Genomic DNA, 6,644 nt, shown 5'->3' on the forward strand with positions numbered 1-6,644 from the left:
GATCATCACAAATTTAAATAAAACCTCTGATATGGAAGATAGAGAGCAAGACAAAACTTAGAGGAACAGACGATGCAGGGAGAAGAAAGCCTCAAAGAAATTAATCGTTAATATCCTCTGAGAGACAAAAAATAATTGCATCCATGAAACAGGATTGCAAAATGGAACAGAGAAAAAAAAGTATTACTGAAAATTTAAAATAGAAATGAAAAAAAAAAAAACCCACTAAGAGTGGCTGGAAGTAAAAGTTAAGAAAATCTCCCAGAATACAGAGCAACAAAAGAGAAATATTCAAGGCAGTTTAACATCAAAATATTAAGAAGTTCAAAAAGAAAAAAACAGAGAAAGTGAAGGGAATAATTTTTAATTATATATATTTCAATCATCTATAATAGTTTAATTATTTATATATGCAATATATAATCTGTACAAAGATATGTATATAATCACTATTAAAGGACATAAGTTTCCAATGAAAGGGCTCTCTGAATTGAGTGCTCAGCAAAATGGATAAAAATAGACCCATGCTAAAGAACATCTCTGTGAAATTTCAGAATACTGGAGATAAAGAAAGATCCTACAAGTTCCCAGAGAGACAGAAAAATAAACAGTAGGAGGAGGAGAGGGAGGTTCCTACAAAGAGGATCAAAAATAAAAATGTCACAGACAGAAGTAACACTGGAGACTAGAAGGTACTGTTTTCTAACCTCAAAAACAGTATCTATACATACTCTTAATCAAATGTGATTTTTAAAAGTCTCAAAAATTTACCTTTTTTCAGGATGCTGCGTCAGCAAAATGAGAAGTTATAGCTAGAAAGAAGACACGGTGTCCAGAGAACAGAGGTTCAACTCAAGAGTTGTGAGAAGTGAAGCATCAGGATGATGGTGAAGGGAGACCTTAATGTGGGGGGTGCAGCTGGCCTGGGGTGGGGGTGAGGGGTGGGGGACGGTCTTCATGGAGCACGTCTGAAGTTCCAGTGAGAGATGTCACTAAGATGAAACTGAAAGGATATCTGAGCTCTTTGAATATATTGAGAAGATGCTGACACAAGAGGGGAGAATTCGTGGTTGAATTCATGATAGAAAATCAGGCCAATGAAACTCTGGTGAAAATAAATTGTTCAATAGAGAAAGACATCATATTATGCTATTTGGATCAATAAAAGCATTTACTTGGCCATAAAAATATAAACATTGATCCAATCAAAATTATAATACGTTTGTATTTGAAGGATGAAGATTGCAAAGTGTGTGGTGGGAGCAGAGAAGAAGGAGAGCTAAATCTTCCTCTTCTCTTGTGAGAAATCAAGTCAACACCCAACATGGAGAACAGTAGCAGCAGACACGTGTCATTGGAAGTGAGGATGCACAGATGCCAAAAGAATCATTTAAAAGAGCAGAAAATAGTTGGTTCTGGGATGAGGAGAAGGAAGGAGGAGGTCTAAAAGTGGATGAGAGGGTGAGGTGAGGAAGGAGCAGTGGAGAAAAGAGACTTAGGACTGGATGAGAAGGATGTATAAATTTAAATCTGTAGGACTGGGCAACTAGTTGGATTAAGAAAAATAAAAGAGTAGGAGAAAGATGACCAGTGTTTCAGGTGGGGTAACTGAGAAGACAGTGAGGTTACTAACAGAATTAGGAAAGCCAGAGAAGACATGGGTTATAGTGGGAGCAGAGAGGGAGAGACAATGGAATATAATAGAAAATGTAATGGCTCAGAAATGTGAAGATCCAGATTCTGCCACTTCGTCTATGTGACCACGGGCAGACCACCTAATCTCCATGGATTACAGTGTCCTTACCTATGAAGTAGGAGATGGAGAAGAGCATAGTGATGAAGACCCCAAACTCTGGAACTGGATAGCCCAGGTTCAAATACCAGCAGACCCCATTCTTTTATCCCATTTACTATCCATGTGGTTTGGGCCATTTACTTAACTTCTGTGTGCCTCAGTTTCCTCATTTGTAAAATGGAGATAATAGTATCTGCATTATATATTTATTTGCAGAAGTAAATGGGTTAATACATGAAGCACTTAGAACAAAAAGTCCTATAAATGAATTTGTTATAAGTAAACTCTAAACTCTTTTTATTATAAGTAAACTCTAATGTCCATTCCACACTAAGTTTTTATGAATACATATTAGGACATGTTGTATTTGAAATTCCGGTGGAATATTCAGGGGAAGGAACAGGACAAGCAGTTATAAATATACTTCCAGAACTTGTGAGGGGAATCAGGATGATAAAAATTTGCAAGTTATTTGACTACAGTGATTGTTGATGCTGGGAGAGTGAATTAGATTGTTTAAGGATAAGAGAGAAAAAAACCTGATACTACAAAAGAAAAATACCCAATTGAACATAAAATATAAATGGACTAAATCTGAAAAATAGGAAGGAAACTGCAGAAGCATCAACAGATTTTCTCCCAGTAGACACCAGGTAGCACCAATAGATCGTAGCAAGAACTTGAGCCTTGGACCTGAACAGACCAGGGTTTGACTCTTGATTCTCAAGCCGTGTAAGCTGGGGAAAGTTATTCATCCTAGCTAAACACATTCTACCTCAGCTGGGAAACACATAAAAGTTTATATGAATTAAATTACATATTATGAGGAACGTGTCCAAAACTGTGCATATCACAGAATATACACTGGGATGTCCTACACATACAGTGTTGCACACATAGTAGGAGTTATTTACCCCCACGAGCCTGTGGATACCTGGGGCCGTCGATGTTTATGCCGTCTGGAAGTCAAGCTGTTTCCTTCCCTCTGTCCATCTCTTTCCTAGGTTTCTTCTCTCCTCATTCAGGCCTTCATTTCTCTTGGAGTCTCTGTGCAGCCATAACTTAAGAATAAGAGTCATGATTCTGTTGTCTGCTCCGTAAACAGTGTGAACAAATGCCCCAGTTCACAGAGCCACGACCAGGTGCAATGCAACATCTTCAAAGCAGGCGTAGTACTTTGCATCTGCATGCTGACTTCGTGCCTGATGTGCCAAAGAACTTTCAGAAGCACGGTTGGAGTTGAGAGTCCCCTGGTTTGATACAATAATGAAGGAAATTCAAACCCTGGAAAATGATAGGCTGACCTGACTAACATCCAGTGACAAAGGGTGCAGAAAACAGTTAGGTTTGATAGGTAGGATATGAAATCACTAGGGATTTTTTGCGAAAATGAAACAGTAAAAGCAGGAGTTCAATACATGCTTGTTTTATTGACTGCGCCGTCTCTCTACAATCCAAAGCGTTGATCTATGTGCTTGAGGAAAGCAGAAAAAAAATTTAAATTATAACGAAATAGAAACAGATAGAATATAGTTCTTGGGATAGATTGAAACAGGGATAACTAACTGCAAGTTAGGACTCACGATATAGATTTACACTAATTATTGTGGAATATATATGGTCACATCATAATATCTCAGCCTTTCCTTCCTATTTGAGCATTTTGTGCTTCTTCAAAAAATCTTATATTTTAGCATTTAAAAAAATGTATATCCAAGAAATCAAACACAACTCAAAGACTATCTATTACACCGTCCAAACTGTCTGTGTAATCATAACGCTGGGTTTTGAAATTGTGTCTTTGCAGAAGCAGAAAGGCAAAAGGGAAAATCCTTCATGCCCTACAAGATGCGTCCCATTAGGAGGACCAATCTTAGAGCAAGAGAGATGCAGGAAAGAGAAGCCAACGCAAGTTTGTCTCATTGCCCATCAAGAAGTGAGTTCTGCAGGTGTCTGCTTCCAGGAACCACAGCATCATACCAGTGGGTTTATGCTCACTTTATGCTCTAGGCTTAACCCTACTGGCAAGGATTCTGCTGCCAATCAGAGTTAAACCAGTACTCAGCACTAATGAATGATTCTGAAGGTTTTATGTGTGGAAGAGCTGTGGCCCAGCCCAAGCCAGTCAAGGGGGCCAGAGTGGCCTCCAGTGATTGACAATATTTTGGTTTTTATGCAAAGTTTCCTGCCGCGAATAATGAATTGCTTAGATCCAGCAAGACACATGCAGCTGGGAAGGGAGTTGGCTTTGGAGGTAGAGAATTCATGTGTGTTAGATGTCTTTGCCCAGTGCTTAAAACATTGGTTCTTTCATCTACAAAGTGAGGCCAATAATACTTTGCAGGGTTCTTATGAAGCCTAAATGATTAAACATAAAAAAGTGACCACCTCAGGGTCTGGCATATATTTAGAACTCCATAAATTTTAGGTATTTCGTTTGTTTCTCTCTGAGTGGAAAATGGTCTTAGATAAATGACTGCAAAGCTGACCTTTGTCTACCTGAAAGTAGAGACGGGCGTACCCTTGTAATCACATTAGCCCTTTTCCATTTTATTGTGGCCGGAGAGGTGGATGTCTGTTGGCCCTGCTGGCTTGAATCTGCATAACGTTTTGGTTTTTCAGTGAGGGAGCGCGGAGAAAGGCAGTCTTGGGGAAAATGCCAGACACTTGTGGCTGCTCAACTGATGTTAATTAACCCTCACTAGCAGCATTTTGGCAACAGACCTTGACTCCTGTGACCTTTCATGCTGGATTGAATTACTCTCCGATGTTTCCTTTTCTCAGCCAAACCCTTCAGAACCTCCTCCGGCTGTTGGCACAATTCCATGAGCACTACAGTTTCCTGAGAAGCCTGAAGCTGGCACCTTAAATGTGTTATTGCTAAATAAGTAGAATGTGAGACATTACATATCCAGTTTTGGTGATGGAAGATACCCAAGTAATCGTCATAAATATGCAAATATTCCCACCCTGAGCTCTGTGGAGGCTCAAGAGGATGGATTCAGGAGCGTCTTCTGCCTCCTGCCTGCAGTCCTTCATGAGCCTTGTGGGTACGGAGCAGGTCCACTCACCAGGACAAGGAACGTGGCTGGCAAAATGACTGCTTCTCTCAGAGGATCAGCAGCTTAAATTTGGTGCCTTGGGTAGCATCAGCTTTATATTAATTTTTAGTCCTCCTTCACTTTTTCTCCTGCTGTTTATGAAAAGGTGTTTTATTATGTGATTTGATTCTGTGTTTGAAATGAAGGCAGTAGGAGTCCCAGAGCTGAAACAAAATGCTGGCACTTGCAGCCCACCTGGGTCTCTTTCTGCCTGAGATGACAGTGCCCAGGCCCCAGCTATGACAAGGAAGGAACATGTCAGGTTCTGATCATCCTTTGCATCCCCACCACTGCATTTTCTTGTAGAACGTGTTTAGTGCAATTTAACATTCTACTGTAAAGACAATTTTCAATAATAGTTATTATTTTGTAATTGGAGGTTACTACTGTTACTCCTGTTAATGCATTTTCTTTCCTGGAAGGATACAGCACTGTCACAACATGTCGAAATGGTCAGTTTACTTTTCTCTCTCCTTCACCATATTTAATTTTTTCCCCATTGTTTCTGAATCACCTGGAACTGCGATGGGTACAGAGCAAACTGTTCAATAAATATTGGCTGGATAAGTGAATGATGAGGTCCTACGAAATTAGTGGGACACAGATGATAGCGTTGCAGCCAAATATTTACAGACTTAGTCTGGTGAAAAGTAGTATTATTTGCATGTGTTCTCCCCCACCTTCAACCTGCTCTTAGTTAACCGCATCATATCCTTTGGAGAAAATGAGTTTCTCAGGGAAGCCTTCTTTCATGCTATTTATCTTTTAAGCTTTATAAGTGCAGAGACCAAGGTGGTTTTTGCCCAACATTCTATTCCTGGCACTCAGTAGAGAGCCTGGCATATTACAGACACACAATAAATATTTGCTGAAAAATTACTCTACGCTCTGACTGCGCCTCTTTTCTCTACCTACTATCAAAGTGTCTAGACACTCATCACGTTTCGTTTAGAACACTTCCGTGATGTTCCTGCCGGACTTTCATCCAGCCAGTCCACACTAGAATTGGATGCACACAGCCGCCAAAGTAATTTTCACCAAGCTGTGTTCACGCCATAAACTTCCTCAAGTCACTTTCAAATTCCTCCTATTTATTAACTTGTAAACAGGGACATTAAAGTTTTACACCAGTTGGTCACCATTATCTTTTGAAATCTCATTTCTCCATAGAAGTTCTTTGCACCACTCAAGCCATTTTTGCTTTGTCTTTAAATGTGTGCCTGCTTCTCTCTGGTTATACCGACCATCTTGTCTTTCTCTCCATCATGAAGGTTCAGGTCTTCAGAGTCATGTTGTTTTGCATATCCCATGTGCCTTACAGATGTGGAAAAGACCCGGTACATGTTTTAGCTCTATGGAAGATGAGCCCTCAATATTAAACAGCAAATAACATGAGGAAATGAAGCACACAGAGAGAGACTTGAAGTTATCCAACAATCTCCATGAAACTATGAAATAAGCTGATCATAGGAATAAAGCCTTCCTTGACTCCAGCAGAGAAAAGGGGAGAAAAGGAGCAGAAAGCGGGGGTCCCCACAGTGCTGCATCACTGCTGCTGCACTGATGCTCTGAGCTGGAGGAGGGGGGGTGGAGGATGAGTCTTGGAAGTGAGTGGGGGCACCTGGGGGTAGTGGTGGTGGAAGATAAGTAAAGGCAGCTAAGGATGAGCTCAGCTATGTTCAATCGGCTGGTGGAAGTGAAGGGCCCGCAGCCTGGTGAGAATATCCAACTATTGTAGAAAGAAATCA

The 6,644-nt window shown here is 40.3% G+C and overlaps 1 protein-coding gene across 6 annotated transcripts in view; it reads left to right on the forward strand.

Moving 5' to 3' along the window:
* GPR63 (G protein-coupled receptor 63) overlaps positions 1-5,775 on the forward strand; it is a 115,626-nt gene extending 109,851 nt beyond the window's left edge. For 3 of the 6 annotated variants that reach the window (XM_064486833.1, XM_064486837.1, XM_064486834.1), the window contains 4 exons: positions 555-692; positions 782-887; positions 3,603-3,731; positions 4,580-5,775. The gene's annotated coding sequence lies outside the window, so the exon portion shown is untranslated. The remainder of the gene's footprint in view (positions 1-554; positions 693-781; positions 888-3,602; positions 3,732-4,579) is intronic. The other 3 variants (XM_064486836.1, XM_064486838.1, XM_064486835.1) reach the window with 2 other exon arrangements.
* The last annotated feature ends 869 nt before the right edge of the window (positions 5,776-6,644 follow it).

This window comes from Camelus dromedarius, chromosome 6 (genome assembly GCF_036321535.1).
Source record: "Camelus dromedarius isolate mCamDro1 chromosome 6, mCamDro1.pat, whole genome shotgun sequence".
Taxonomy (NCBI): Eukaryota; Metazoa; Chordata; class Mammalia; order Artiodactyla; family Camelidae; genus Camelus; species Camelus dromedarius.